Below are 12526 nucleotides of genomic sequence, written 5' to 3'. Positions count from 1 at the left end.
GTAAAAGACACTTTGTCATCATTGAGGGCTTTGGCATACATAGCGAACAATGAGGACACATAAGACAGAGTGCTTCTCATACTGGAACAATGGGGAAAAAATACATCCATCTGAAAAGATTGAACATACTCTTTTCCGGGAATAATGGACACTAAAAAGCTTAAATGCATGAAAGAACCATGTCTTTTATAAGCAGGTAAATATTGGAAGCAAACAATCTGCCTTTTTATCTGGAAATAACTCTTGCCAACATGTGTTGGAAATGAAGATAAGATGCAGTTCATTTGATGTGTTAAGTCTAAAGATTAGTACTGGTGACCAAGAGTAGGTCTTCCTGATCTAGATAATGGTAATAGAATAATAATGGTCGGAGTTGGCAATTTTGAGCTTTATAGCTCCTAACTACTTATGATCATTATGAAAAGACAGTCTCCATTGCTTCAACCACCCACTCTGGGGACACTTTCTGATTGCATTACTTAAGGTCTGCCCTGTCTATGACTTATTGCTGTTATTATGAGACAGAATGTAATGACTATATCATCTAAATTTTCAAAACCAATACAAATCAAAGGAGAAAAAAGCCACAACTATTGTCACAGCTAGCAATTTCAATCCTTTCTATTTACTTCTCTCCAAATTTCCTCCTGAGTTCCCCACTTCTTTACAGTCAGGATGATTTAAGGGCTTTCAGATAGCAGTCTTACTGCTCCAGGCTTGGGGTTCCTATCATCTTGAAGTTTTTAGCAACTTTAATCTTGAGTCTATTTTGGGTAAAACAATTAAGAATCTCTGATGAAATGTGGTGCACCCTGCGCCCCTCTCCCCCCATGGATCTTAAGCTCTCTGTAAGGTTTCTCAGCTGCTCACTTTTAGAGGCTGAGCAGGGAACACTGCCACCAAGCACTGTCTTTAGAGGGTTAGGCTAGAGTATCAGAAGAACCAACCTGAGAGCCCACAATCTTGACACATGTCTCTGAGTAGCACCTTAGTGGCAAGGGATGTTCTGTACACATCTTTGTACACATGTAGGTTTCTTTGCTCCCGGGGAGATGTCAAATAACTGAAATACATCCTAGAAAGAGATAGAACACATAGATAATGGCAAATGCTGTCTGAATAAAAGATAATGTATTTTATTTGGACTTGCATACAACAAATTGTGTGGATGCAAGTGGCTCTACTGAGAGCTAAAAGTGACCGTGTCTCCTAGAGCAAGCTGGTGATTGTGAACTTGATATAATCCTGACACTCTCCATTGGTTCCTGCATTGAGATGGAATAGTAGCATGATTGCCTTTATTTCTTCTGGTCTCTCTCATTTTCTGAAATTTAATTTTCACTTTCAGGCCTGTAGTGTGGAATATAGGCAAGCTAAGAATATTTTCCAAAAAGCTGCAGCTTGAGAGAAAAAAATAAAGATAAATTGAAGAGCAGGCTTAAGGTAGTATGATACAGCACAAAGGAAAAACAGGGTCAGGCTATAAGTCCTGACCAAGAAAATAACATAACAGAAAACCACTCTGAAATTCAAGTTTTAAATTACACTGTACAGAAGGATTATGATCTTCCTTTGGCCATATAGTCGTTCTGGTACTTATCGAATCTGTGGTATTGTTTTATATGGTGTCACCTAAGTTTTCTATATTATGACACAGCAATTAAGACAGTTGAATAAAAAACTAGTTTGGAAAAACAATTTGCACATTTTAATTAATTTTTTAAACACTTTCTGTTTTGCAAATTATAGTTTTGGCTTCTAAGATACTAGTGGGATATTTTATAGACGGAATTAAAACATTGTTCATGAGACAAAAACACGATTGGAAACAAAGCTATAAGTAAGAATTAATTGTTGTCTTTATAGACAAGTCAGTTGTCAGGATGACAGAGGATATCTAAAAAGTGTTTTATCAGTTGGTCGATTCTTTGTGAAGAAATCACTACTGATGCAATGTAATGAGCTATCTTCAGATGTGAAATTCAGAGGCAGGGATGTGTTATATTCTGTAAACAGAATAAGTGAATCATTAGAAAGATTGCATAGATCGAATCTAGATATCTTAATAAGAGAAAATAGTTTAATTTGAAAATGTTTTACATAACTCAGAAAATCAGTTAGCAACAGCATTTTAAAGTTAATTTGATCTTTCATGATATAAAAAGTAGATCTTAGGTCTTACTTTAAAATAGTTGTATTGAGTCGAATATTGAATTTCTTTCAGTCTATAAAAATGTTATAATGCAATGTTAATTTCTATGTAATATAAATACGCAATTATTTCCATCATTTTCACATGAATATCTTATTTATATTTTGTAAGCAATAAAGATATACAAATCCATTAGCTCATTAGTTTAAGAAAATCATAGACACCATTTTTTCTTTTTTCCTTTAGTATATTTTCTTTTTTTCCCTTCATTTTGCTTCCTTTCTTTCAAAAACGTAGGTTTCAAAGATGTTGTAAATACTGGGGAGTCCTTAATGAAGTCACAAATTTATACACTGTTATTAATACAGGTGTGCCCTGTTCTTGAGAGTAAAACAGATGAAGAACAGTAGAATCAGCATATAGTGTGTACTTCCACTTTCAAATTTGCAGGGAGCACATTGCCAAGGATTGTTTAGAATCCAGTGTTGTAGCCAAGTTCCAAAGATTGTCTTTGTTCCTTCTGGATTATACATTGGCTTGCCGAGATTTCTTGAAATTGAGTGATTAGTACTGCCTATTTTGTGATATAAACAATGTAATGCTATGACTTACAATCTTTGTAATCTCCAGAGCCATTTTTAAGTAGATATTAGATTCCAGGCTCAGCAAAGTGATATGAATATAAGAATGACAGCCTTTGGCCTCTGTACAGGATTATGATGATGGCATGGATTCAGAAAAAAACTACAGGAAACTATAATCATTAGAAAAGAAGTAGCTGAGAGGATACTGAAAAATCAGAAGACAGGAAAGAGGACTCTCATATGTTTAGAAAAACAGAGATTCCAGGAAGAAACATTTAAATGAAAATCTAAAACCAACATAAATAAAAATAAGAGTCTATATTTGCTAGAAGATATATAGAGAAAGCAATTTGTATTTGGCTTTAAAAATATAAGAATATTAGGCCTCAGTAAAACTATGGAAAACATTATATATATATGATATACATACATATATATATATATATAATAGAATAATAATATATATTTGATCATATATATATATATATATTATATCTAGGATAAGTAAAATTTCAAGTTTTACCTTGGAAATTATTGTGAAAAGTTGTTATTTCAATGAAGTCTCTTTGAAGATATAAGTCTGGTCAATCCTATGTAAACTACTGAGTACCCACTATGTTTTCATTACTGCATTTTGTGTAAAGAGAATCGAGGAAAAACCACAGATATGTTGTGTTGTGACATCATGCCCAGAAATGGTTGTGTATGTGGACACACAAGAAATGATCATGTATCTTTGATCATTTGTAAATACTGGTCTCAACCTTACTTATTTAAAATAAACTAATCTATAGAGCACACCTTATTTCCTCATGTCTAGTTGTATTGGCTTGTAAAAGATAATTTGGAAAGCTCACTTACCATTCTTACACTGCCATAGTCTTTGCTAAGTAAATTCACTTAGTGAATGGACTCAATAATTTTATAGGGTAGAAGAATTGTCTTAACTTATAGTGTTTCAAGTTAAAGTGGGTTAGTATCCACTTCCCTTAAGCACTAACAAGTTGGCAAAGTGTCCTAAAGTGAGTAATTCTAATAAAAGACAAGATTATAAACCAAAGTTAATTCTGCTTTTCATTTTCTCTTATACCTAAATGTTGTTTTTTATTAAGATTGCCTTTAGGCTTTTTCAGTTAGTAAAATAAAACTATACATCATACATTCTATTTGAAATACTTCTAATCCCCTAGGAAAAATCAATACATCAAAATTAAATTTCAAAATTGCATTAACAGCATCTTTGAGGCTAGATATTCTAAGAGTGTCTGGGTAGAAACTAAATAATAGAGTTATTTTATGCAGACAATATAATTAGTTTTAATACCTCTTACTTTTCAACAACAAAAGATTAAGTCTGGAATAAAGATTTAGTTAGAAAATAGAGGTATGTGTCTCCATTTTCCTATAGCACCGCTTGAATTAATTTTCACCTTGATTTTGCTGTTAACCTTCAGAATTTGGAATAAAATATAGGTCTTAACAATTTAATTATTTTAACATACGTAAATTGTTAACAAAAAGTATTCAATTAGAGATATTGAGCTTTCTAGGAGAGGCATCAAAGTGGTATTTAAAGATTGGAGATTCAGGAAAAATGAATACAATTGTATTTATTTTAAAGAAAATTAGAGCCTTCATAAGAAAACAAAGGGTATCAGTTTCGACTCATTTGAACTACTCCCACATGATGTTCTTTTTGCTATAATATATTTCCTCATTTATTTTCCTTATTTTTGGTGATTAGTCCCTTGAGATATTTGAACCCTTATTATTTATACTACAAAATCAGAAATGGACATTTTATGTATCCCTTGGTGCATATTTGTATGTTTATGTGGTCTCAAAGAAGGAAAGTAGATATGTGTTAAAGCTGGAGATATAGTCATGGTCTCACTGTCAGAACCAAACAACTTTTCTGTATCTTAATATAAAAATGTTGTCATGATCTTAACCCAGTTAAAGACTGTCTTGCGACAAAGGAGATTATTATAATGAATCTAGAGAAATCTTATTTTCCACTTAATATGAGTCAGAGATTACAAAGTAAATGGCTAATATGTATTAAACTTTCTTAATTCAAATTGTACTTTTTACACTTACCAGAATCAAAGACATTTAAGTAGAGAGCCCCTGCCAATCTACCAACCTAGAAGTTACATCAGTGCAATTAACTATTGTACATTGTTGTCTGAGTGTTGAAAAGTGTGTCCTGTAAATTTTCAAATATGCAACTATGCATTTCTTTTTTATTTTTAATCCTTATAGTTGGCTTTTCTGTGAGAGAACTGAGATTGAATTACCTCTGATCAAGAATGTAAATACCTCAAAAATAATGGATAACAAGACAAGCCAGGAACAGTGTCTCACACTTAAAGTCCCATTACCAAGAAAGTAGAGGCAGGAGGATCATCATGCATTTGACGTCACTCTGGGATACATACTGAGTTCCAGACCACCCTGGAATATAGAATAAGACATTTTTAAAAACATATTCCAGCATTTGTATTATCTCACAATAACCTTATTATAGAGAAAGTATTACTATTCTGACTTTATAAGTGAGGAAATAGAAGCTTACAAATACTAAGAAATGTTCCTCAAATCACATAGTTTATAGTATATTTTATCTATAAAAATTGAGAAGCCATATCATTAACCATGACAATACACTGTCTTTATAGTGCATCACCATCAAGTAATCCTGAAAATCATTCTGTCTGAAGTATTAGGTCTGAGGATAGTGAAAGTCTCAGGTCCATGATTATGGCAGAGTCTGTACTTTATTTTGCTATGAGGCAACAACAAGAATTTGTTGTTCTTTCTTCTACCCCTGAACACAAGCAAGTTAAATTTTTAGAAAAGAGCATGACAAATAACTGAATGTGATCTGGATCAATAAAGCAGGCTGCCATAAAGCAGCCTCAGGCTCCAGAATTTCTGCTAAAATATCAGCATCTAATGCCGGGCTGTTATTTGAAGAATAAAAGTCAGACTGATATCTAAAAAGTAATTTTCTTTTTCATATTTCAGTGATTGAATTTAGGTCAGTTTTCCAAATTGTTTAATAAGAAAAACAAAATGTTCTTACTCACATTTCTGGTTAAAAAAAAACTTACTACAACTCTGTGACTGTATCAAAGGGAAGTCATTAGTTAACAGAAATCATATATTTACATGTTACAGAAATATTAAAAATGACTGCATCTAAACATTTAATAATTTTAACTTATATGTGTATAGATGTATGTATATGCACATACCCATATCAGTGAATAATATCTTCACATATCTATATATCAGTCACTTTGAAAGCTACATTAAAAAGTAGGCCATTAGGTTGCTTAAATATCTAAAAACATTAAAGGCATTTTTAAAGCTAGAGTTCTAGTGATATGAAAATCAGAAAATACGTTCCGTGTAAGTTTTTTTTTCTCACTAAACAGCAGGACATAACAGTCAGAAAAGGAGCTAAATTCTTTCCTGTGGATCCTTGTGCTTCCTAACAGTACAGGATCATCAGATGTCTCCATTTCTCCTAAAGGAAGGAGTTTCTCCATACTTCAGAGCATATCAATTTCTGAGTGATATGAGATTTTTACTGGCAATGTTTTTGTTTCTTTGCACATGGACTAGCAAAATGGGTGTTTTAGATGTTGTGCAGGCAACAAATTGGAAATCTTTTCAGTTAATTTTTATTAAGACCAATCAAGGTTATATACAAAAATTGCATATGCTTTTCTCACTGTATGAGTCCATGATCAGGAGAACACTACTACTTTACAGAGGGCATGTGTTACTGCTTCACATTTAAGGTGTACTCTTATAAACTCTTCTATATTCTGCTGGTTTGTAATATTGTGGACATTCCAAAGACTGTTGGTTTCACATCTAGCTAGCTATGCTTTTGATCTTGAATAAAGTAAATTTAAGTATATATATACATATATATATATATATATATATATATATATGTATATATGTATATGTATATACATATAGCCAAGCAACTTCCATGAGAAAAAGCGTATTTGTGCTTACAGTTGTAGAAGGACAAGAGTCCATTATGTCAGAGAATTCTGGCAGCAGAGGTCGACATGGCAACAGGAATAGAAGTAAGGTTGGATGTCATATCAGTGACGTAACTCCCTTGTCATTTTGTGATGCCTATGCTTTCTTGTAGTAGATAGATCCAAGATGGGAATCACATGAGGGTCTATGTGACTGCTTATGGCACTTACATCTCAGTTTACACCCATACATTATCATATTTCTGCAATAAATAAACCCAAACTCAACATATAATGTCCTGTGTTAAATGTGGTTTCTACAGTGAACTATATATAACCAACAATAGGGGTTAAGATATTGAATAATACTACACATCATAGGCACAGTAGTTAGGCTAGTAGAGCATAGTACTGTAAATTTAAAGAAAGCTGTGTATGGTGCAGCAGTTTTCCTACCATCAGATATTGGAGTGATGTTTAATACAGTTTTATGATATGTCTCTATCCTTCCTTGCCTACCCAAGATACATTCTGATTGGTTGAAATAAAAATCCTATGGCTTGCCTGGCGGTGGTGACGCACGCCTTTAATCCCAGCACTTGGGAGGCAGAGGCAGGCGGATTTCTGAGTTCGAGAGTTCGAGGCTAGCCTGGTCTACAGAGTGAGTTCCAGGACAGCCAGGGCTACACAGAGAAACCCTGTCTCGAAAAACCAAAAAACAACAACAACAACAACAACAAAAAAATCCTATGGCTTATAGAAAAAGGCAGGATAGTAAGCTGGGACATCTGCAGAGAGAGAAGAAATCTAGAGAATAGTGAGAGTCAAGAGACTTGTCACCTAGACTCAGAGGAACTTAGATCTATCAAATTGAGGAGAGGTAACTAACCAGCCACGTGTCAGAACTTAGATTAATATAAATAGAATAATTAAGTTTGGGGCTAGTTGGGAAACAAGCCTAGCATAATGTCAAAAACTTATAATCAATAAATATAGCGTCTGTGTCATCATTTGAGAACGGGGCAGATATTGAAGTTCTGATAATAATTGTTTAGAAGGTCATTGTAAGTATAAAAATATTTCATATAAGATTTCCCATTGTACTCTATGATTACAAATGTAAATTAATCAAGACTAAAGAGAACTAAGATTTCTGAAATGATAGTTGAAATTGAGGGGACAAAAAATGATACAGGCTAAAACAAAAATGACTGATGAGCATAGCATTAAGAATCTTTGTAAGTAAAAATCAACATATTTGATTTTTCATTTCTATGTCATATGGCAAAGATAACATCAACTTTATAAGAGCATTATCACATTATTTTACATTGCATAACTGGTTGATCATTTTATATTCATGTGACTGCATTTAAAAAATATTGCTCTGTATTCCATTGAATTCATCAACTACTGCTCACAGTAGTTTAAGTTGTCATTGTAATCTGAAGTAAACTTGAGTTCACAATCAGAAATAGACTATGTGTGGAGCAGTGAACCATGCTACCAGACAGAAAACTTGGCAAGGTCAAGCAGATGGAGAAACCTCAGCAGTTCTCATAATTGTGAATTGTAGGCATTTAAATCTATTCCTGATCAGGTTCCTGTCCTGATGATGTGATCTTGACACCTCATGGAGAAGACTGTGACAATCAGTAAGGCAACACCTGCCTTCCACATTCAGGTGAGGCATCCCTAACACTTCAGACTAAGCCAATTAGAAAGTATCTGCCTTTAGACCCCAACCCACCCCTAAATGTGTATAAGACCCTATCCACAAGGAATAAAGTACATGAGTTATTTTGCCAAATACATCCTGAGAGTATTTGTTTCATTCAGCTGTAACATGTTAAGGGAAGAGTATTTTCTCCCAAAGATTTCATCACTGGAAGCTGCTGGAGCCTATCATAGCCACTTTCTGCTCAGTGGGTCCTGTCCTCCTGACTCCTAGCTACCTGCTGCTCCTTACTGCCTGCCACTGACTCCATGGCAGTGACATTACTGCAGAAGAGGCCAGTAGCCTGCCTTGCTTTGGCTCCCCGTTGGAGAGCTGCAACTCTGGCCACTCTAGCCGGGCTAGATCCCTGCAGATCCCTGTGGTTAGTGCCCGGTACACAGACTGGCGCTTTGTACCAAGTATTTCAACTTGGCATCAGATGCCTACATTCTTAGAGGTCATGGTCTAATGGAAAAGATTACATATATAGACACAAGATGACTATTTCCTGGATGACATTGCTATATTTTCTTTGCAGCTCCTTGAACTTACATATCTGCCCATCATGCCTGATATTGTGTATCTTGAAGAACGTTAAACAGCTGTCCTCCTCTATAGTGAATAGCACTACATTCTATGGCATGCTCTAAGTCTACTTTAGAGGTTTCTCCACGTCCTATAAGAGATCACATCAATAGTTTATTGGGCAGCTATACTTGTATGATGACATGTCCCTTTTATTGGTTCCTTTAACTTCCTTTATTGCTTGAAAGTATTTTTATTTGGAAATCACTGTGTGGCTATAACTTTTGCTTTCTACTAACATTGTTACTCTTGTAAGAAATTTTTCTATCACATTACTTAAGTCCATTTCACTTTTACTTGAAACACCAAATGAACTTCCAGCTCTCAGTGGCATTGTGGAGAAGTGGAGAAGGATTCTGTGGGGCATGGTATAAATGTTCAGCACTGTGACTATGGCTGTGTCCTTCTGAAAACTGCTAGCCTTGCTCAATCTCAGATCTTTTGTGTTCTGCAAAAATTATATCAGTTGTTTTGATTCTAATTTGAATCTTTGGAAAAGGAGCAGTTTAAGAAATGGGATGGTGAAGGGTTCCAGGAATAAAGGCATATCTGCACAAATAATGTAAATTGAATCATGGAAGCCATAATGACCAAGATTTCCTTTTACTTTTTTTTTTCATTTCTCCATTCCTTGGAGGTCTGTGTGCCAGCCAGATTTAACACCATATGAACTGAAGCCTACTTTTCTACCTATATAACAAAAGCAAAAACAATCAAACAAACAATAACAAAAACAGAGCTTCCATGTGAATTTGAGCACTCCTCAGGTAGGCAACTCTTGATTGACTTGATGTCCTTGAAAAGACAAAGCAAGTTCTGATTGCAGAAATTTCATCACCATTCCTCCTCAATGCAGGCTCCTTATTCCAGGAGACATGTCCTATTGAGAGATGGTTTTCTATCATTAAGACCTACTGCAGGAAGCCCATAATTATATCCTCAAAAGTCTCATCTGGGACATATGACTCAACTGAATGAATTAAACAGGGGTAGCAAGACCACATGTCTTAAATAGGGTTTTACTGTTGTGAACAGACACTATGACTAAGGCAACTGTTAAAAGGACAACATTTCATTGAGCTGGCTCACAGATTCAGAAGTTTAGTCCTTCAAGGCAGGAGTATAAGCAGTGTTCAGTCAGGTATGGTGCAGGAGGAGCTGAGAGTTCTACATTTTCATCTGAAGGCCACTAGAAGATGAACTTCCAGCCAGCTAAGACAAGGGCATTAACGCCCATGCTCACAGTGACACACCTACTCCAACAAGGTTAAACTTACTCCAACAAGGCCACACCTCATAATAGTGCCACTCCCTGGGCCAAGCATATACAAACCATCATAACACAGGAAGCCTAAACACAAACACACACACACACACACACACACACACACACACACACACACACACAGGCACACACACAGGCACATGTATACACCTTGCAGTTTCCCAAGTCATTTTGAGTTTAGGTGATCCCGAGGGTATAATAGATATAGTGGCAGCCTCAGGGTGGTGAATCCAAATCCCATATTGTCTGCCATCTCATTTCCTGCAATCACACCTCTCAGGCAGGCCAGCTTCCTCTGATTTTTCAGTTTCCTTGACCTTGTAAACATTTTACCTTCTAGGAATTAAAGCTACTTTTCACTTAAATTGTTGCTGCTATATTCACCATACTACACAGGGCACTTCCCTTACCTGCAGTTTTATTCGCAGACCAAAGAATATATTCTCATTCTAGGTATGATTTGAATTGAGAACTAGTAAAAGTATTTCTTCCAAGTATGTGCCATGAAAATTTTATATATATATAATTATATCCTATATAATTATATATAATTATATTCTATATAATTATATATAATTATATTCTATATAATTATATTATAAAATATACAATATATTATATATATATAAAAATTTATATATATATATATATATATATGAAATATAAAAGATGCTTGGTTAAACTGAGTCAACACAAATGTTGATTTTGTTTCCAGAATACATTTGATATAGCATTGCTTTATTGTAGAATTGCCATGGCTTGGGTTTGATGAGACAAATGTTTGATGGGTTTTCTAATTCGACTCTGAAGATTAATCGGGTACTTTTTGAAAGACTAATAAATATGTAAAAAGAAAATAAGAAGTTAACTCTGAAAGCAAAGTCTCCACCATTTTAGCTGGGATAAATCTGTCTTCATCAGTGGCAATCACTGAGATTGATATTAATTATAATCAATACACTGAAGACAGATTACTTCTGTCCATTTATTTTACTCTGTCATTTATTCAAATACCATCACAGATCTGAAAAGAGAAAACTACTCCCTGTAAGAAAATTGTTCACCCATGCAAGGTAAATTAACTCTTCCAGACACAAGGGTATCATTTGGTAAATGGTGTCTCTTTGTGCTTGAAATGATAACCTCATGCCCTTAAAATGCTCACTCATTTCCATGGTATTGAACATGAGTAGTCCATTTTTCTTCACTTTCTTTCTTTATAGAATTTTATCATTTTAAAAAGTTTCTGTTCTTAGTAATCCTAGACACGTGTGTGTACCTGTTACTAGAGTTTGAACCTAAGGCTTAGATACACCAGCCTCTATCAAGTGAGCCATCTCTCCCAACCTGAATGACTGTTTTAAAAATAAAACTAAATAATGAAACTTATTTCCTATACTAATTGGAGCTCAACCAATTTTTTTATTTTTTAGTATTCAAAATTTAACAGGCAAGTATCTAAAAAGAAAGCAACTAGAAATAAAACATTTAGCCCACATTCTCCTTAATACAGGATATAAAAGCAATTTTATACATTTATTTCTAATTCCTATTAAATATACATATTATGAGTCTGATTCTGGGAATAATGTTAGAAAAAAGCTCATGAGAAGCTATGACAGATACTCGAGTCCTTTTTACAGGTCTCTACTGAAATACATTTTTATTGGTTATTTTATTCATTTACATTTCAAATGTTAAAGAATTAGTTATTTATGTATTGATTTACTTTATGTACACTGTAACTGTCTTCACACACACACCAGAAGAGGGCATAGGATACGATTACAGATGGTTGTGAACCACCTTTTGCTTGCTGGGAATTAAACTCAGGACGTCTGGAAGAACAGTCAGTGCTCTTAACCACTGAGACATCTCAAAATTTATAATTATATAGGCTCTTTCCCTTGTGTCATATAGATTCTTAAAAACAGTGATAACCCTTGACTGATTATATTGCTAAAAGTATTTTCTTCTGCTACAGTTTCTCTTAGGATTAAGCAAACCTTGTTAGCATGACTCACTAGGCCCTGTGTGAGTTTTTCCTGCTTGAATCTTTTGTGTAGCTCTCATTAGCATCAACTACCCATTCAAAGTTCATTGATGTGGTTTAAATAAGGAAGGTCCCCATAGGCTCATATATTTGAATGTTTGGTCTTTTGAGAGTGGCACTATTTGAGAGGGATTAGGAGGTGT

Source organism: Grammomys surdaster, unplaced genomic scaffold, assembly GCF_004785775.1.
Source record: "Grammomys surdaster isolate TR1022 unplaced genomic scaffold, NIH_TR_1.0 422, whole genome shotgun sequence".
In the NCBI taxonomy this organism is placed as follows: Eukaryota; Metazoa; Chordata; class Mammalia; order Rodentia; family Muridae; genus Grammomys; species Grammomys surdaster.
The sequence above is the reverse complement of the archived record's forward strand: the minus strand, read 5'-3'. Positions refer to the sequence as shown.